The 22179-nt window shown below is 41.1% G+C and overlaps 1 long non-coding RNA gene across 1 annotated transcript; it reads right to left on the reverse strand.

Moving 5' to 3' along the window:
• Positions 1–14238: 14238 nt before the first annotated feature.
• LOC138793746 (uncharacterized) lies at positions 14239–20251 on the reverse strand. The gene is made up of 2 exons (XR_011363331.1): positions 20212–20251; positions 14239–14352 (listed from the first exon to the last, which is right to left on the reverse strand). It is a non-coding gene; the product is annotated as an uncharacterized lncRNA (long non-coding RNA).
• Between the last annotated feature and the right edge of the window lie 1928 nt (positions 20252–22179).

Consider the following 22179-nt stretch of genomic DNA (forward strand, 5'->3'; position numbering starts at 1 on the left):
TCTAGGAAACTTCAAGAAAAAAAACGTGTTCCAGAAGCGATTTCCTAAAACCAGTGTTTTATTCAGGTTTCAGTAAAATTACACATTCTGCAATGTATTTCAGCCTAGTTGGCCTTCATCACAGCTGGATTTTTTTTCCTGCATGTTCTGATTTACCAGGCTGTCCCCAGGCAGTTCCATGCACATTCCTGTAACCTAAAACTTGAGGTAAAGTACCCACCTGAGCATTTGTTATCTTTATAGTTGAGCGGTATGTACTTTTGTTGTGTTTAAAATTGGGAAGTTCCTAAGTACATATACATTCGCAAAATGTATGAGAATAAAAGCTGTTTTAAGGCTAACTGAAATTACCCATTAATAGTTTTATTATTGTATGAAGATGTTTACATATTCCATTATTTTTTCTACAGTGTCTGTCAGTATTAGTTGCTCTAGTTTCCAAGGAGATGTAACTTTATGTTAAATAGTATCTATTTCTCAAATTAAAAAAGAAAAAATTTTCTCCAAGCCTTAACCTTAAAGTTATTCAGCATAACAAAATTATATTTAAAGCGAATGTACTTTTTTGTTTTTTACCATGAATAGACCTTTCTTTTAACCGTGGTCCATTCGTGCATATGGCTCAGTACCCTATAGTTCTTCAGGATGGGCCAGTGCTCAGTAATAGACCGGAGACCCGCCTCCGCGCCTGACCTGTGACTATCCAATTGTATTGCCGATTTTGTACTGCATTGCCCGTGTGGTTTTCATAGAAATTGTGAACATGGTGAGCATTATTAGGTGGAGAAAAAACTAGGAAATAGATAGCATTTAAGATACCGTATTTTTCGCTTTATAGGATGCGCCTTTTGATAAGACGCACCCCTGATTTTAGGGGGAAAGAAGTAGAAAAAAAAATATTTTGCTCATTGTCACAGTTTGGAGATAACAGCAGTGTGATTGGTGCCAATCCCCCCATATAGTGCCCCACATAGTAGCCAATGCCCCCATATAGTGCCCACATAGTAGCCAATGCCCCCATATAGTGCCAACATAGTAGCCAATGCCCCCATATAGTGCCCACATAGTAGCCAATGCCCCCATATAGTGCCCACATAGTAGCCAATGCCCCTATATAGTAGCCAATGCCCCACATAGTAGCCAATGCCCCAATACAGTGCCCCCATTGTAGCCAGTGCCCCCCATAGTAGCCAATGCCCCCATATAGTGCCGCACATAGTAGCCAATCCCCCCTGCGACCAGAAAAACAACAAACAGGCTACTCACCTGTCCACCGGCCCCAGCAGCTCCTCTCCCGACACTCCGGTCTCCTGTCATCCTCCTGGCACAGGCAGTCTCTCTGTCCCCCGCTGCCTGTGCCGAAGTGTCCTGCAGCCACTGCAGAACACTTCCGGGACACAGGCAGCGTCTCTGTGCCCCGCTGCCTGTGCCGGCGGATGACGGGAGACCGGAGTGTCGGGAGAGGAGCTGCTGGGGCCGGCGGACAGGTGAGTAGAACAGCGATCCCCTCCACCCGCCCCCTCCATCGCCGCTTAGCCAATCAGGAGCCCAGGAAAGTGCTGCTCATTGCACTTTACCGGGCTTCTGATCGGCTCAGCTGAGCGGCGATAGAAGGGGTGGGCGGAGGGGATCGCTCAGGGCCGCTGACTATGCATATGCATAGTGAGCGGCAATAAAGGGGGCGGGCGGGATGGCTTCCTTGCGGTGCTCAGCACTGCTTGGGAGCAGTCTTCGCTTTATAGGACGCACTTGGTTTTTCCTCCCACTTTGGGAGGAAAAAAAGTGCGTCTTATAAAGCGAAAAATACGGTAACATTTAAACAGAGGAAAAGTATGAATAACTCACAATAGTCAGTCCCTTTAGTTCCCTGGTTTAATGCTGATACAATTAAGATTAATATGTTAAAATGCAAATGAATTGTCAATCAGCAACCCATTTTTTACTAGTTTAGTGTAAACCTACTAAATGTATGCCACTTTGTCACATATTCTTAAAGGAGAAGTCCGGTTTCAGGATTTTTTCTTTTAAATGGCAGGGCACGGGGGAGGGAAAACAACAAATGGCACTAACCTATCTCTCCCTGTGTCCACGATCTGCCATCTGCCCGTACCGAGGACCTCCGCCGTGTTGCCGACATTATGACCTGGCTCATGGACTGTCTGCTCAGCCAGTCAGTGACTGGGGCAAAACGCTGCTCTAGCTACTGTTTGGCTAAACAGGCTGTCCATCAGCCTGGGCGGACATTCTCCCCCAGTCACAGCAGACATCATCACAGCTCAAAATTCCTTCCAGCGGGGTTTTCAGGACCAGTCAGATGGCAGAGGTAAGTTAGTGTCGTTTGTGGTTTTCCCCCATGCCCTGCCATTTAAAAAAAAAAATAACTAAAATTGTAGTATTTTGACATTTTGGTAAAATAGGATTTAAGCTTTGTAAAAACAATACACAGAAAGTTTTAATAGCATTGTGCTTACCAAAGTGACTGACAGATGTTAATACAAATGTAAAATATTCCCATTGTGGAAGAATTAGCTGAATATTCATAATTTGAATTTGTACTTGTTTTGCATTTATTTTGATAGTTTGCAAATAGGATAACTCGGAATGCTTTTCATCTCAAGACAACATAAATGATTCAACCTAATTATGCATTACAGTTTGTCCCTGTCATAACATTTTAGACCAAAATACCATCTCTTATACACTATCTATAGATTAAAGCGACACTGTACCCACAATCTGTCCCCCCCAAACCGCTTGTACCTTCGGATAGTGGCTTTTAATCCAAGATCTGTCCTGGGGTCCGTTCGGCAGGTGATGCAGTTATTGTCCTGGAAAAAAACTTTTAAACTTGTAGCCCTGTGTCAAACTGGCGTGGCCTAGAGTGCGTTAGGCTGGCACAACCTCTCTGTCCCTCCTCCACGCCCTCATCATCAGGAATGCTCTAGCCAGGTATTCTCCTATTCCTCACTTGTCTTAACACTGCACAGGTGCCTTTAAGATCCAGCCCATGTGCCGTGCTCACACAGGTGATGAATAGTAGAAAATCTGCCTGGAGCATTCCTAGTAATGAAGAGGGTGGGGAGGAGGGACAAAGAAGTTGTGCCAGCCTAATGCACAGACACTCTAGGCCACGCCAGTTTGACACAGGGCTGCTAGTTTAAAAGTTGTTTTTTTTAGGACAATAACTGCATCACCTGCCGAACGGACCCCAGGACAGATCTTGGATTAAAAGCAGCTATCCGAAGGTACAAGTGGTTTGGGGTGAGCAGATAGTGGGTAGAGTGTCACTTTAAATATCTCAATACTTTATAATGTTAAAAGGTTAGCTGATTTCTACACATTAGAAATAATTTAAATAAATAATTAAATACATGATACCTGCCCTTGAAAATCTTATCTTCCTACAAGACCTCTATCCATTTTCTTCTTTTTATTATTCCTCACAGAATAGTCTCCAAGATTTCTCATATTCCCCCCCCACACACACCAAAAAAGAAAACTAATCTTTTTAGAAAAGCCTACACACTGCTATATAAACAACTGTTTCACTTACCTAGGGTGTCATTCTCTTATGTTCTAGATTGTAACAGTATGTATACCAGTTATTTACTTAACTCATGCTTATTGTACATGTTTCTTATCATATGCTACATATTGGAATAGAATACATTACAATCAATGATGCTTTAGGGTATAAACCCACACACCGTATACACAGCGTATTTACTGCTGCGATACGCAGCGAATACGCAGCAAAAACGCAACAAATACGCAACAAAAACGCAGCAGATTAGATCTAAATAACTGAACTCAGCATTAAATCTTCACCATCAAACTGCTGCGTATTTGTTGCGTATTTGTTGCGTATTTGCTGCATATACGGTGTGTGGGTTTGTACCCTTTTAAAATAAATAATAATAATAATAATAATAATTAAAATCCATAAATCCATAGCAATTCATAACATGGAAAAGATACAGTAAAGCAATTTAATATATTACACATATACTACATAGACTCTTTTTGGTCTGAGACTTTTTGTATAGCTAAGGGGGTAGTCACACAATTCCGTGAAACACAGACCCATGGATGGTGAAGCTGCACAGTGGAATGAATGACTTTCTGACAATGTATCATTATGATGTCGGGAGTGCATTAACCCTTTCACGACCTGGGATCATTGATGCCTCAATGCCCAGGTCGTGATTTTACATCAGCTTATGGGATCATAAAGATCCCTCGTTCTGCCACCTCTCTTATGTCTTCTTCCGCTGATACAATCTTGTATCAGTGGCAGGGGAGAGAGGGGAGGCGGCAGAGCTGACAGGCGTGCACCCGGCGCGCGTTCTGCCCTCCCTCCCTACCCATGCCGGCCTCCATAGATAGAAACCGGAAGTCTGGGGGCGTGGCTTGGCTGCCGAGCTGTATGGCCGCATGAAGACCTAGCTCCTGCTCCACAGAAACCATACACAGTGACTACAGACCGCACGGCCGCTCCAAATTCCTCCCCAACCTCTTACAACATCCCTACAAGACCACAATGCGAGGCAAGAGAGGCAGGTCAGCGATAAAGCCCATAAAAATGACGTTTTTCGGCTCCTCAGGCGGAGGTGCCGAGATCCAAGATGGCGCTGACGGACTTGCGGGACGAAGCTCACCTGCCTCAAGATGCTCCGGTATGTCTCCCACACACAGCTCGGCGTCCAGCAGCAGCCGCAGAAGCTGCTCTGCTCCCTCTCACTCACCAATTCATAGTGGCGAGAAAGCCACATCAGAACGGCCCCACAGTGATGAGGAGAGCTCATATGTTACCAGGGCATACAGCAGAGCCGCCATTACACAGCAGCCTGACTCTCCCTCTTCAGTGAGTCCTTTAAAGCAGTGCCCACGACCGCAAATGGATGCTTTAACCCATGAAGCTGATACACCATATAACTCAGCTACTGAAGGGGAACTCCTAAACTCTCTTCCTTCTTCCATTAATCCTATCAGTGAAGAGAAAATGAAATCCATGCTTATGGCATTAAAGCAGGACTTTGCTACTCTGATCTCTCCCATACAATCCTCTATTCGTGATCTAAAAGGGAAAATGTCTCAAGCTGAATCTAAACTTTGGGAACTTGCCTCATCACATAACGAACTAACTGAGGCTCATTATGACTTAGAAGCAGATGTCCACTCATTGGAGGCTAAAGCCGCCGACATTAAAGACAGGTCTAGGCGCAATAACATAAAATTCAAAGGCATTCCGGAAAGTGTTGCTCCCAAAGATCTAATCAATTATATACAAGACCTCATGCAAACAGTTTTGCCTAAATGCTCGGCCAATGACTTTTTCATAGACAGGGCACACAGGGTGCCTAAACCCTCCTACCTACCAGCAGAAATTCCCAGAGACACTCTGGCTAGAATACACTTTATTCATATCAAGGAGGCACTCATGCAATCCTTCCGCAACAGTCCAGACCTACCTGAGCGCTTCCAGAATGTCTCTCTATACACGGATTTATCAGCAGCGACCCTCCAACTACACAGAAAATTAGCTCTAATTACTCTCACTCTGAGAGAAAGAAAAATAATGTACAGATGGGGATTTCCAGTCCATATTATGATACAGAGAGACAATACTTTACACATAATCAGAAACCTGGAGGAAGGGATTAACACCCTAAAGAAATGGAACATTTCAATTCCTGAAAAATTCCTTAAACCAACTCCTTCTCCCCAACAGATCGAGGAGTAATTGTACACAAAGAAATCTAACCGAAAAGGTCGCTGAAATCATGCAGGAGCGTTCTGAACCTGATTTTTGTTGCTTTACTGTTTTGAAGCTCTGATAGGAGCTCGGCTTCACTGACTTTCTTTACCCCACTAAAGTCGCCATTTTGTTCTTTTCTGTGCGACAAATACCTTTCTTCACTATGACTTCTTTAATGTTTTTTGGTTGTGTTTTCACATGTTCTTTCTTAACAGCATCACTCTCCTGGAACAAAAGAGTATCAAGCTACGATCTACACCTACTAAAAGGCTACTGACTTATTCGGTCATTTCATGTATGGGTACCTTATAAGCATTTACTTTACAATAATGGTGGTCAAATTTATTTCACTAAATTTTAAGGGCCTAAACAGCCCACATAAATGCTCTTTTTTATGGAAAGTGGTTAAAAACCTAAAGGGTGACGTATATTGTATACAAGAATCACATCTACTCCATAAAGATACACATAGAATTTGTCATCCTCAGTTTCCGTATATATATCACTCCACCTTCAAATCCAAAAGTAGGGGGGTCATGATAGCAGTGCGTAACACTGTGTCCTTTACACCTCTACAGACTATCTCAGATAAAAATGGTAGATACCTAATATTAATATGCGATATTAACAACATTACATATACCATAGTGAATCTTTACGCTCCGAACCAGCATCAAATCAGATTTTTACACAAATTACAAGCTAGAATAAATAAAGTTAAAAGAGGTGGAGTGGTATATTGCGGTGACTTCAACATGGTCGCAGATGTTTCTTTAGACTCTACTTGCACAACGAGGCAGGCTTATCCTGCATTTAAAAAATTCATGTGGAAAGAGGATCTATATGATCCATGGAGGGTGAGAAATAGTAATGAAAAAGATTTCACTTTTTTTTCTATCCCAAATAATAGCTACTCTCGCATAGATCTATTTCTGGTTGACAGAACTTTACTAATGCAGGTATCGGACACTGTGATTGGAGACATAACATGGTCCGATCACTCCCCTATATCATTAACCCTCTTAGAAAAATCTAATGTAACCCCTACGTATTTATGGAGGGCCAATGAATTTCTAATTTCTCACCCATTCTATAAAGCACAATTAGAGAAAGATCTCACAGAATACTTCTTAAATAATAATACACCCGATATTGGAAAAAATACCATCTGGAACGCACATAAAGCGTTCATCAGGGGTTCTTTTATTAAGTTAGGTTCTCAAGTTAGAAAAAATAGAGCACAAGAAATGACATCTATCTTACAAGATATACATTGTATTGAGTCTCTTAATAAACAGAACCAAACATCTCAACAAATGAAGACCATAAAAGCTTAAGGAATCGTCTACGTGACAATCTTTTATGGGATTATGAAAAAAGGATGAAAAAACTAAGAGTGAAATTTTATTCACAGAGTAACAAAGCTAGCAAACTGATGGCCCAACAACTCAAACAACAACAACTTAAATCCAAGATTCCTTATATGCTAGATGACACAGGGAAAGGAAAACTAACAGATCCAAGGGACATATCCAACGTTTTAAAAAAATTCTATGAGAAACTATATAACCTAGAAAAAGACAATTCCATACACCAACCTAATGAAATAGACATTAACAATTTTCTACACTCCATAAACTTACCACAATTATCATCTGATCAATTAGATCTCCTTAATAAACCTATCACCAATGATGAAATTGCTCTGATTATTAAAACTTTACCAAAAGGCAAATCACCAGGTCCCGATGGACTAACAAACTGTTACTATAAAGCATTTAGCCATATACTAGTCCCTCATCTTGCTGATTTATATGACATTGCTTGGAAAGAAGGAGTCTTACCTGAGGAAAATCAGACAGCTTTAATAGTAACCCTTCCTAAACCAGGGAAGAGCCAGGAGTTACCGCAGAATTTCAGACCTATATCACTACTTAATACTGATCTGTAGATTTATGCGAAACTCCTGGCTCTAAGACTAGCCCCCATTTTACCTTCACTTGTTAACCCAGATCAAGTGGGTTTTATTAAAGGAAGACAGGGATATGAAAACACAAGATGTGTCCTAAATATAATACACTATTTGGAGCAAAAAAAAGACCCGGCCTTGATCGTGGCATTAGACGCCGAGAAGGCGTTCGACCGCCTGAACTGGTCGTACGCCTTCTCGGTGCTGCGACATATGGGCGTCGGTGGTCCAGTATTATGAGCCATTTCTGCTCTATATTCAGCCCCCTCAGCCCAAGTTTTCGTTAATGGCTCTATATCCCCAAATTTCCTTATCAGCAATGGGGCTAGACAGGGGTGCCCCCTTTCCCATTTAATATTTGTCCTATCTGTAGAACCCCTAGCACAAATACTGCGCACTGACAGTGAAATTTCCGGCATACACATAGGATCAAGGACACACACTGTATCACTGTATGCAGATGACATAAATATTCCCTTCCAAATATTTTACATATATTAGACAATTTTGGACTACAAATTAAATTCATCTAAAACTCAAGTTCTCCCCGTCAACCTTTCCCAGAAAGAGATAGAACAATTAAAAAACAAATATAATTTAGACTGGCAACCCTCTAAAATATCCTATCTTGGCATCCAATTGACCTCTCCCCTGAAAAACCTATATAAATACAATTACCTACCTTTACTAGACATGCTTCGTACAGAAACTGGCAGAATGGCTAGTTATCATGGATAGGCCGCATTAATTCATTTAAAATGTTCCTTTTGCCTAAATTGCTTTATATATTCAGAACAATACCCATACGTGTTTCTACACAATATTTTAGTAAAGATAGATCACTGTTATTGAAATACATATGGGAAAATAGTAAACCTAGAATAGCATACAATTTATTAATAAAGACAAATCAGTAGGAGGGTTGAATATCCCGGACATAGCCACATATCACAAGGCCACTTTATTAGCACAAACATGCCTTTGGTGGAACGGAAATTATAACATGCCTTGGCTACAAATCGAATCATATATGGTCTCACCCCACTCACTAAAAGAAATAATGTATGCCTCACTCTGGAAAATACCTATACCCAATATAAGCTCTCTAACTATTAAAGCAGGATTATACCACTGGGTTCAAGCACATAAAAATAATGGCAAAACCAAAAATATAATTCTGTCTCATACCCCAATAAAACTAATTCATTTTTTACTCCCTAACCTAGACTTATCCTCATGGGTGGAATTGGGACTATCAGAGATGAACCAATTGTTCTCTGAAGGCATTCTGAAGTCATTTTTCAATCTCCAAATGGAGTTTGGGCTACCTAAAGGTGACCTTTATAAATTCCTACAGTTAAGGCATTGCTTGCTCAACTTGAATCAGACCTCAATCAATTGTGATGTGGAACTGTTACGTTTAGTTCATGTTAAATCTAAAGGCCTTAAGCCGCTATATAATAATTTGGGTCAATTCCTCTCATTCGAATTATTAGGTCCATATGAAAAATGGCAGATGGAACTACTCATATCCCCATCACAACAAGATTGGATGACAGCTTTTAAATGGTCAAGTTTTCGTGTTTTAATAACTAAGCTCATAGTTATATCCAAACTAGTACTATCTCGTTACTGGAAATCGACAGATATCCCAATCCTAAAAGAAGTATGCCAACTAATTAACACAACATATGCTTATGAAGAGGTCCTAGCTTATGGGAACCACTCAATTGGCAAATTTAGGAACATTTGGAACCCATGGAAACAAAGTCAGTACTTTACTAATTAAGTCTATTATTAGACAATAATGTACTTATCCTTTTTGTATCGTTAACATTAGTCTATATCTTCCCAGAGAGATGATGCTTCGTTACAGTTACTTTTTCTTTTCTATTGTTGAAGTTATTACTAAGTTTATTCATGTATGACTTCTCTTCTAACATCATTGCATATTGTTATACCTCCATTCTAAACTATATATAGTGATGTACCTATAGAGACGTATATTCATTGATTGGAAATTGCCTGTTAATTTTATTTCTTGTTCTTATTCTCTTTATCAGACATTTATACTGTCTTTATTATAATATAAATTTCAATAAAAATGATTGAAACAGAAACCGGAAGTCTGAGGCTTCCGGTTTCTATGACTACCATCGGGACTCTGCGATCAGTTCGCAGAGCCCCGATGGACACTGGAGAGACAGTTCTCCCTCAGGAGAGGGAGAATTGTCTCTTCAGAGCCCTATAAATACTGCGGTCTTGCTGACCGCAGTATCTATAGGGTTAACTCTCAGCACTGATAGCTGGGACCTGCCGCGGATGACACAGGCGTAGCTCCTACGCCTGTGTCATCCTCAGCAGTAAATTCACGTCGCTGCAGCACCAGGCATAGGCTGCAGCGACGTGAATTCACTGTGCAGTGGCAGGAGGGGGTTAATATGTTCAAATTTTCCCTGCACTGTACTGACACAGCCCACGAAGAGTTAAACAGTTTTGGCATGTAAATGCCCCCTAAATGTATAAAAATGCACAAAAGCAACCTGTGTTCCTGTTAGTGTTCCTGTCCTGTTCCTGTTTTCCCGCTGTGGTGTCCTCATTCTCTGGAGTTCCTGCTGTTTGATTCTGTACTCCCAGCTGCTTCCAGTATACCTGCGTGTTCCTGTCCAGAGTGTGAACCTGACCCAAGCCATGTTTGCTCCTGCTACTGTTCCTGCATCTAGTTACCTGCTTTGTGTGAACTGCAGTGTGACCTGCACCTGTGTCTTCATCCTCAGCCTCTGTCACCTGCATACATTCCTTTTATCCGGAGTGGCCCGTGTGTTCATATTTGTCTCTACTGTCAGTTTTGCAACGCGGGTGGTTCCCCCTTTGCCATCTGGTCTGCGGTCTTATGCTTTATCTATCTCAGGAGGTAGCGACCTGGCATATCCTCTGGGAAAGTCTATCTTCACCATCAGGAATATCTTGTGAAGAAAAGAGGATACGCTTAGACCAGTGCTTCTCAATTCCAGTCCTCAGGCCTCACCAACAGGTCATGTTTTGAGGATTTCCTTAGTATTTCACAGGTGATATAATTATACTCAGTGCATCAGGTATTATCCCAGGTGTTCTTTGTATGGGATATCCTCAAAACATGATCTGTTGGTGAGGCCTGAGGACTGGAATTGAGAAGCACTGCCTTAGACAACGCCCTTAGGGATAGATGGGCATGTGACACAGTGGGCTCACGTCCGATGATCCTGACACTGCCTAAAATATATGACTCTTTCAACATAAGGTGCAAGGGAAAAAAGTACTGGAGCAGAAAATAGCTCTACAAAAATGTATACTCCTATGTTATTAATGTAACAGATTTGCATAACATGGCATATATATTATTACTACCATGTAAAAGTGGCTAAACAGTTGCTTTTTTTAACCTCCATTTGAAAGTGGATCCACAGGGGTTTCAGTCCTACTAATAAATAAATAAATAAATATATATAATTTTTTCCGCCTAGAACACACAGGTGTTTTTAAGATGACCTCACAATTTTTATTTATTTAATTTTTTTTACATAATTTTGAGTACATATGCCGTGTACTTGTAGGCTTCCTTGTCAGTCTACAGACACAGCACTAATGGTAGTATTTATGGGGAAGAGTGATAAAATGTGAAATTCTGCTGCACTGTAAGCTTAACAACTGCCCCTGTAAATTCAATATTTAAATAAGAGTAATATATGATAGTTCTTGTGTCACATTTATATCATACAGTGCATACTGTACTAGCAGCGTGTGACAGAGCTACTAACATTTTTCTACACTATTTAACTTTTATTTTGCTATGAGCAAGGGTGTTTTCAGCTATAAAGACTCTATTTCCGCTATCATCAAGGTTTCAGTATATAACAGTTATGCGGGATCTGTTTTCAAATCCATACTGGCTAAACCCGACAGACCCCATTGACTTTAATAGGTCTCATGGGATCCAGGAGAATTCTGGATTGACTCTAGAAACTTCTTTTAGTCTTGCTATTTAAAGTACTGGAAATCCTAAGGAAAATCCCTTAAGAGCTTTAATGCTAGTGTGAGCAAAGTCTTACCTCAATTTATAAAGCTTATTTCCCAGACCATTAAAAAAAAACAAAAAAACTTTTGTATACCAATTCCTTTTTGATGGATTATTTCAAGGGGATATGAAAAATAATCTTTGATTATAATATTAAAGTTAGTAATATATATATCTTGTCTTTTATATGTCATCATAAAATAGTTTTGAAAAGTATTTGCACACAAAACAAATTTATATTGCAAATAAACTGGACTCTGCAAACTGTAGGGCAAAAAGCCAATGTACTAATGGATAAAATGTCTCCAGTTCAGAATAGATGTTAGAGCATCTTGGCAGCAATCTCTTTATTGTAGGCAACAGAAGTCACATTGCAACCAAAAAAGAATTATTCTAAATATTAAAACTATGTACATCTTTATATTCTATATTATTTCTGCTTAAAAAGGCAAAAGTTATGCTCAAAAAAAAAAAAAGTGAAACAAATGGATCTTGGAAGAAAACAGTTAGGAGCAGTGATTGATAAGTGCAATTGCCCTAGTCGCTTTCCCCAAATGTCAGCACTGCTAATTGTGCTTTTATTGCCCATTAAAAGCTACTTTTGAATATAGTTTGGAAGAAGTTTCCTAATTACTCAAAAAGCAGCTTTAACAAATGGAATCTGTTTGGCATATTTCAAAACTTTCCCACTGTGTTCTCACTATTTCATTCTATTTTAATTCAGATTCCCCGCACAACTGATTGATGGCGCAAGCAGAAGAGCACCATTTGTTAGGATGGCAGTAGTGGGTGTAAGGCGACCTATTATGTTTAATCTACAGCAAGTCACTTTCTATGCTGTTTTTACACTATTTAGTTTACAGAGAATAAGAAAGCAGATGGAGGGAAAAACAGTGAGTTAATTTTACACTTTGCTGAGTACATTTAATAAAAGAGAATAAAAAAAATTAATAAAATAAGCAGATGGCAAAATGACTTTATCAATAAGATTTTACATATTTCTAAAATTTACTGTAAAATTAATACTGTGTATAACAGTACCATTGTACGTTAAAAAATATACTTTTTAAAAGTTGAAATGCTTCTTTTATTACAGTTAAAATAAAGGTCACAATAGATTACATTAACTGAGGATCGAAATAAGAGGAACAAAGTACAACTATAATTTGTGTAGTTGTTACATCCTTATCTTCCCCTTACTCCAGTGACATCTTTGGAAGCGTCTGGAACACAGCCCCAGACTCACAGGGGGCCACTCCAACAGTAGCACACTGGCAGAGCATATCGCTCCACTCTGAGCTAGCGCCACCTTCCGGGTGACATTACAGATACCCAAGAGAGTCTCCAGCAACACAGGGCTATTAGACAAGCTTTTCCTCTCTGTATTTCTCTCCCAGTTCTAACTGCCAGCTGTAACCTGCTCTCCACTATACACAGCCGACTGGCCGTCTCCAGAAAGCGACTCACCTTATATAGAGGGTGAGAATGGGTTGCTGACATCACAATGGGGTTTGCAGCTGATTAGACAGGCACAGGGATTATGGATGATCCCTTGCACCCACCAAAAGACTGTACTGTGCCGAAATGCGTCAGATTCACTTCGCTACAGGGGATTTTGATGGATTCACATGTAGGACCAATTTTTGCAAATATTTATATGACAAAGTTTGAGGAAGAATATGTGTGGGCTCATGAGCGCAGTAGCAATGTCATGCTCTGAGGTACGAGGAGCAGATCCTGTGAACAGCTGAATTGGCACATCCTCAACAACAACCAGAAACATGTACTAATAGAATTTATTTTAGAGTGTGATTTAGACAATATCCATTCTTTAGATGTGGAAATCACCAAAGAGGAGGATGGGAGACTAGACATTACATTGTTTACTAAAATACAGATGATAACCTATTGGCTAGGAATAGCTGCCATGCTTTCCAAGTGTTTAGCAGGATTTCTCTTAGCCAATTTACTTGTACAGGTAGGATATATATTTAATGCTGGATATCAGGAGAAGAAGGAGATTATGACAAAGAAATTTGTGTCTAGAAGGTACAATGAGGTACAGGTAAAGAAATTTGGATAGGAAATTGGACATATATTGAGACAGAGCATTAGACAAAGGGTAAAAAGGAAGAAAGATTCATTACTACTTATGATGGACACTATGAAATAATTGAAAAGAGGTGCAAAAATATTGGCGTCTTTTACAGGCTGACCCTAAGTTTGGAAGGGTATTTGAGACACCCCTAAAATTATTAATCAGAGAGGAAAGACCCTTAAAAACTATCGGGTGAGAGCAGGTGTTCATAGGTCCAAAACCTCAAGACCAGGGGCGTAGCTAATGTCTCATGGGCCCTGGTGCAAGAGGTCAATCTGGGCCCCCCCCCCCCTCCACACACACGCACGCACACTATCACCCGCAAAACCACCCTCCATAAATACGACAAAGCTAATATCTCATGCTGTATATAGTTTAATACTTTAAGAGCGTTGTTATTAAGTAAAAGGACAGTAGCATTTTATTTTTAAACTGGAGAGGCCTGGTTACTGGGAGGACACATGGTGGCAGACCTAGGAGCAGGAAATAAATAGTTAGGTCTGCTAATAATAGTGTTGAAATTTTTTTTTTCTTTATGTCAGATCTGTACCTTGTGAGAGTCCATACATTGACCTAGATTTATCAATCAGCCCAAGACAAAAATCAAGACACATTTATACACAAGACACAAGAATAGACATTTATTAGCATGTGAGGCACTATTTATAGGTTATATTTCATAAAGAACAGAAAAAAAAAACAACACAAATCATACTCACTAATAACTTGAAAGGACATGAACAGCACAGATCCACAAACATTAATCCATGATAACGAATTCCAAAACAGTCAACAAAACAACGTAGCTGAACAAGTTAAATTGAATAGGAACCCTGTAAAAAAACAAAGGGACAATGACTTTAGATTATATATTCAAACAAGTCTAACTTTTGGAAGCATCTGCCATGACTCTAAAGACAATCAGGGGCACACCTATGAGCACTATATACACTTTTTTTTACCATTATCAGAATGTCTTATGGTGCATTTACACAGAGATTTATCTGACAGATTTCGGAAGGCAAAGCCAGGAGTGGATTTGAAAAGAGGAGAAATCTCAGTCTTTCCTTTATGACGTGTTCCCTGTTGATAGTCTGTTTTGGCTTAAAAAATCTGTCAGATAAATCTCTCTGTGTAAACGCACCATTAGTTGCCTCCTGTGGTCTCTAGCAGGGCAGATGCTATATAAATGATTACTCAAACCATCCACTAACTGATTGAACTGGAACAATTTAACTAAATAATAAGATTAACAAAAGTAAGCAAACAGTGTGTTAGTATAAACTTTTAACAGTGTTAGACTTCAAACAAAATAGGGTAGGTTTCCCACACTTTTTAATAAAAAGCTACCAGTTTTTTTTAGACAAAGCTAGAAGTGGACTCAAAAGAAATGGAAAATGTATAGGAATGACATACTTTTTACTGTTTGATCAACCTCAGGCTTTGATAAAAAAAAAACTGCAGAAGCTGTTTTACAAAACTGGTGGATATGAAACCCCCTAAAACTCGTAATTCTGAACTGCCAAACTATATACTCACAAATCCTACTAAAATGTACATCTTCGTGCTTTAGCCTCAGAAAACTTGTCAATTATGCCATGAATATCAAGTTTTCTGGCCCTCTCATTTTCAACACTCAGCAGGGCTAGGTGACTTAGTCTCTGTTGAGACATTGTGCTCCTAAGGTAGTTTTTGATTAATTTTAATTTTGAAAATGATCGCTCTGCAGATGATACAGTTACTGGAAGTGTAAGAAAAAGCAGAAATGCTATGCAGACATCAGGCAGAGTAGAAGATAATCCAGAGTTGTCTACCATCAGGAGAATGGCTAGATCTCTTACAGATGAGGCTCGTTTGATATCTTCTGGAAGCGCAGATCGGAAACTTAACAACTGACCAGGAAAACCGCTGGATAAGTCATCCTGGTAGAATTCTTGCAGTTTTTTTGCTTCTGTAAAGACTGCATCATCGGATTCTGACGAGAGTGTTGTTGGCTGAAGAATTCTGAACCTTTCTACCACTGTGTTCATCCCACTAAAACGGTTACGCAGCTGACTTATAGCTATGTCTAAACATTTGTAGAATACCGTTGTTTTGAATCTTTCTTCTGGGTCCTGCAACCTTTCATCCAAACACAGCTCATCAAAATGTCTCTTAACTTTCCTGACTCTTTTATTTTCAAATTTTTCCTGGATGCCCCATTTTTCAGCAAGACTTACTGCTGTTCTTTTTCCTCATCAAAATTATTTCGAAAGTTGCTAAGGACTTGAGTAGCATTGTATATTAATTTGGTTGCAGTAGAGAGATCCATGTCTTTTGACTGCAGCATTTTAGAAACTGCATTTACACTTTCTAAAATTTTTGCCTGTAAGACAATTAGAAAAACAAACTGGAAAGATTCCAGTTTTGCCTTTAATGCACTGGCCTCATCCCTCTCCTTTGGCTTGGTTGATAGAACAATAATTTTAGACAAAGCTTGTAAAATATCCTTAAACCTAAACCGTAGGGCTAACAATGAATCATGTCGAGATGCCCATCTTGTTGGGCAAAGTTGTTTTAAAGTTAAGGAGGATTCAGAAGTAAAGGATGCCAAAAATGCCCATCTTTTTACGCTTTCACTAAAGAACTTGTACAAAGACTGAAGAACATCAAAAAATTGTGAGATTTCAGTGATATCTGATACAGCGTCCTGCAAAACTAAATTTAGGTTATGAGCTGCACAATGTATAAAGAGAGCATTTTTTTCCTTGCTGCTAATGCGAGCTTGAACACCAGTGTAAATGCCACTCATAGTGGCAGCCCCATCATAGCCCTGTCCTCTGCATTTTGACAGATCTAATCCTCTTTTCTGTATAGATTGAATTATACTGTGTTCAAGACCAGCAGCTGACTGGTCTTCAATGGACTGAAAACCTAAAAAGGCTTCCTCAATTTTAATACTAGTTACCCTGCAACTTTCATCTTTCTCAACGATTACATAACGAAACACTTGACTAAGTTGGTCTACTTTACTTAAGTCTTGGGTTGTATCCATTATTACAGAATAAAACTGTGATGTCTGGATTTCCGAAATGATGTCCTCCTCTACTTTGCTTGCAAGAACACTTATCAGTTCATTTTGTATTTGTGGACTTAGATATTTAACTGTTCCTTGGGGTCTCTGCAAGAGGTCCTTAAGTATAGGATCATATTCAGAAAGTAATTCAACAATGGTGAGAAAATTCCCATTGTTTACCTCTCCCAGTTTTTCCCTGTGGCCACGAAAAGCAAGGTTGGCCATAGCCATTGTTAGGGTAACATTCACAATTCTGTGTAGGGCTTGTCTCCAAATCAGGTTTTCTTGTCTGATTTTTCTCTCATTTTCCTCATCTATTGTTTTATTACGTCTCCAATGATCATACACTATACATGCATCTATGTGAGACTGACTATTTTCATGTTTTTGGATCCTTGCAGATAACCGTTGCCACTTTTGAATACCTTTTGCCCATGCTGGCTCAAAGCCCTGTTTCTTGCGATCTCCAAACAACCAGCAAGGCTCGCAGTAGGCTGCATTAAGTTTGGGTGAATAACGTAGCCAAGTAACAGGTAACTTAAGGCCTGTTTTAGTGACTCTTTCATAGTAAGTTGCTGAGAAACACCTTCCATCTTTTTCATCTAGTGGAAATGGTCCTTTAGGTCTACATGGACCATTACCTATAATAAATCGTTTAATATTTGCATCTGTAATATTGATGGGATAATGGCCTCGGTCGGTTACGTGTTCCTCTGTTAGAACACTTTCAATAAAACTAGATGGCGCAGGTGACTGTGACCCACATGGACTTTGTAAGTGTTCCTCTGCTATACTGGTAGTGCCTTCATCTACACTTGTTTCAGTGTCCTGCACTGAACCTTCTACAACACTGCTAGGACTCACATTTAAATTTTCCACTGATGCACCTTGTTCACTGGTAACAAGAGAAGCAGAGGATGTACTCGCATCTCTAGGTGTCTTAAAGAAACTGCTTATTTTAGGGAGTTTGGCATGTTTCTCCTCTTCATCCCTTTTCCTTTTCCGTTTTTGAGCACCGCTCATATGATGGTAAGACATGATGTATTTATAAAGCAGTTCTGTGAAAAAATGTACACTTTTATACACTGCAAAAGCAATTTTCCCAATACTTTTCATTAGCAAAATTGCCCACTAGGTTATTGACCACAGCTCTTCACTCTGTAAGCGGTGGGGGCTGGGAACCTCAGAAACTGGTAGGTATACATTTTCCAGGTTCTGTGTCTCCCTCTGAGATCACAGATGTCTCCAGGGTTTGTGGATTAACCTTGAATGCATGTGTAATCTTAGAGGAAGACACAGAGATGATCTGATTCAGCTCAGGGCTCAGAGCAGGGCTGATTCAGCTCAGCACCACTGTGTCCTGTTCTCCCTACACCCCTCACCCATCCAGGAAGTGAAAGCATCACAGAGATGCTGAGCTTATTGGCCAGATGATAATACCTCTTTAAGTGATAAATTTAACATATGTAACAAAGGTGACTGGTTGGAGCCAGTGGGGAAAATAAATACAAACAGCAAACGATCTAGTTTTCCTTTTGCTGTTGTGTTATAGGGGTTCTCTTGCCAAGCTTACTTTGAACTGAGCCCAGCCGCCGAAAGTCTGACATCAGGGCGCAGCTGAGTTTCAGCGCCACCCCTCTGTGTGCTGGAATGCAGTTATGCCATGTCAGACTTCAAACGGCTGGGCTCAGTTCAAAGTAAGCTTGGCAAGAGAACCCCTTTAAGGGTATATTCACACGAATGGACTCGCTGCGAGTCCGGCAGGTCCTGGCAGTTCCCACACACTATATACTCGCTGCGGTCTGAACGACCGCAGCGAGTATGTAATTCTGCCACCCTTAACCCCTTCTGCTCGCGCCAGGCTCCCCCGCTGTAAGCATACATTACCTCTCCTCGCTGCACGGGTCCGGCGTCCTGCTCACCCACCCGGCCAATCAGTGTGTTGCCCAGCCGCAGCCACTGATTGGCCAGACGGGAGAGCAGGACGCCGGACCCGTGCAGCGAGGAGAGGTAATGTATGCTTACAGCGGGGGAGCCGGGCGCGAGTAGAAGGGGTTATGGGCGGCAGAATTACATACTCGCTGCGGTCGTTCAGACCGCAGCGAGTATATAGTGTGTGGGAACTGCCAGGACCTGCTGGACTCGCAGCGAGAATCTAGCTGTGAGTCCGTTCGTGTGAATATACCCTAAGGGTACAAACACACACACGGCATATACGCTGCGTATTTACTGCTGCGATACGCAGCAAATACGCAGCAGATACGCAGCAGATTAGATCTAAATAAATGAACACAGCATCAAATCTGCACCAACAAATCTGCTGCGTATGTTTGTACCCTAAAGTAAGATTTTTAAAAATTCAACTTACTTTAGTTGTTGATCAGAGATGTCTTGCTGATTCTTCTCCTTCAGACCAGTGAAAGGCAGTCCAGGCTATCTGGCAGTTCCTTGAAAGAAAAAAAATAAATTATACATATATCTCACATATTCTTTTACATGAATTGCTGTATAGAAGATGTAACCTCCTCTCAGCATGCTCTGATCCATCCTCACCATGTCCCCCCATGAAACTGGCTCAGTTGCCCCTAGCAACCAATCAGATTCCACCTTTCATTTTCCAAGAGTCTGAGGAATGAAAGGTGGAATCTGATTGGTTGCTAGGGGCAACTGAGCCAGTCTCACTTTACACCATGTTTGATAAATCTCCCCCTGTGTCCCTACTATTAAAGGGAACAAATCAGCCCAATTGGGCTGATATGGTTCCCTGGAGCGCTGTATAAAGCTCCTGAGCACCTCCCAGCATGTACCAGCCGCGGCTGATTGGTTCCCTTTAAGCATTGACAAAGTAGTCCGCCCACAGTATGGAATAAATTAATACAAAAAAATTCTACTTAACTTTTTTACATTAAATCAACACACTATTACAAAATACATATTATTTATCCAGCAAGATCCAATATATTCCTCCCATCCAATTCTTATAGTGGAGGAGAAGCACTTAAAACTTACTTCACTTGTGGATGAGAGATGTCTCGCTAAGTCTTCTGCTTTAGACTGGTAAAAGGAAGTTAGGAGGCTATCTAGCAGTTCTGTGGGGAACAAAAAAAAATATTTTTTTTTCACATGAATTCTGTTATATTCGTTTCAATATACACCATATTCCCCTCAGTAAGTCCTAATCTAACTATAGTGTGCCCCCGGCAACATGTCCATCCACATACACCATGTCTGAATTCCCCCCAGTATGAAATAAATTAATATTAAAAATTCTACTTACTTTAGTTGTTAATCAGAGATGTCTCGCTGAGTCTTCTTCTTCAGACCAGTGAAAGGTAGTGTAGACTATCTAGCACTTCTCTGAAAAAAATAGAAAATTTATATTATATAAATACACATACATACACACACACATACATACACACACACACAAGCATACATACATACATACATACATACACACACACACACACACACAAGCATATGTGCCAATGCTGTCCACCCATAGCACTCCCCCTCCTTGTTAGTATTCCCCCAGCCACAGTGTCCCTCCTGCCTTCTCCTCAATATCCCTTCTACAGTGCAATGATCCCCCCCCCTCCTTGGTATGTGTCCCTAGTCCCTGACTACCCCTCCAGCCTCCTAAACACATTGGGGGAGATTTATCAAACATGGTGTAAAGTGAAACTGGCTCAGTTGCCCCTAGCAACCAATCAGATTCCACTTTTCATTCCTCACAGACTCTTTGGGAAATAAAAGGTGAAATCTGATTGGTTGCTAGGGGCAACTGAGCCAGTCTCACTTTTCATCATGTTTGATAAATCTCCACCATTATGTCTATGTCCCCAGCCCCTGCCTATGTCCCCATCCCCCATACACAATATGCACATGTCCCCAGCCCCCATACACAGTATGCACATGTCCCCAGCCCCCATACACAGTACGCACATGTCCCCAGCCCCTATACACAATATGCACATGTCCCCAGCCCCCATACACAGTATGCACATGTCCCCAGCCCCTATACACAGTATGAACATGTCCCCAGCCCCTATACACAGTATGCACATGTCCCCAGCCCCTATACACAGTATGAACATGTCCCCAGCCCCTATACACAGTATGCACATGTCCCCAGCCCCTATACACAGTATGCACATGTCCCCAGCCCCTATACACAGTATGCACATGTCCCCAGCCCCTATACACAGTACGCACATGTCCCCAGCCCCTATACACAGTACGCACATGTCCCCAGCCCCTATACACAGTACGCACATGTCCCCAGCCCCTATACACAGTACGCACATGTCCCCAGCCCCTATACACAGTACGCACATGTCCCCAGCCCCTATACACAGTACGCACATGTCTCCAGCCCCTATACACAGTACGCACATGTCCCCAGCCCCTATACACAGTACGCACATGTCCCCAGCCCCTATACACAGTATGCACATGTCCCCAGCCCCTATACACAGTATGCACATGTCCCCAGCCCCTATACACAGTATGCACATGTCCCCAGCCCCTATACACAGTATCTCCCCTCAACATTTTAAAAAACATACCTGCGGGTGGCCAATGCAGGGGCAGGAAGAATTCTCATGGTAGCTTGTGCCTGGCCCTCCTCCTCTCCAATGATTGGTCGTCAGGAGAAGGGGGGTTGAGCAGAGGAGAGGTGAGCAAACAGCATGCACTGTGGGAACCAGGAAGTGCCGGAGCCTTCCTCTCGGTTCTTATGCGAACAGCAGCTGCAGCAATAGTGAGGCGAAGTACCGAGTGAGGCGAGGGGGGGGCCGGGCCCCCCCTGGCTAGGGGCCCGGTCGCGACCGCGACCTTTGCGACCCCTGTAGCTACGCCACTGCTCAAGACAAAGGTTCCTGAGAGCAAAAAAGATGGGTAAATTAGCATTTTTAGCATGCTAGATTGTAGCGCTATAATCAAAGGAGATCAAGTAATGCATCCCATGAAAGGTATTCCTGTTAAACTAAAAGGGTGGTTTTCTTATAACTCTAAATAAGTAATTTATATGTTAAAGTGCCCTTGTGGCAAGGTTTACATTGGCTGGACTATGCGATCCGTAAAGATAAGTATTAACAAACATTGAAGTGCAATATGTAATTATACCCAAAAAATTTGCTGGAACCCAGCCCACTGACCCTGCCTACTTGGCATGCTGCCCTAGGTGGCAGACCCCAACTGGGTGACAGTTCCTATGCTGCCACGTGTAGGCTCTGTCAGGGGA

Source organism: Dendropsophus ebraccatus, chromosome 5 (assembly GCF_027789765.1).
Source record: "Dendropsophus ebraccatus isolate aDenEbr1 chromosome 5, aDenEbr1.pat, whole genome shotgun sequence".
NCBI classification, from domain to species: domain Eukaryota; kingdom Metazoa; phylum Chordata; class Amphibia; order Anura; family Hylidae; genus Dendropsophus; species Dendropsophus ebraccatus.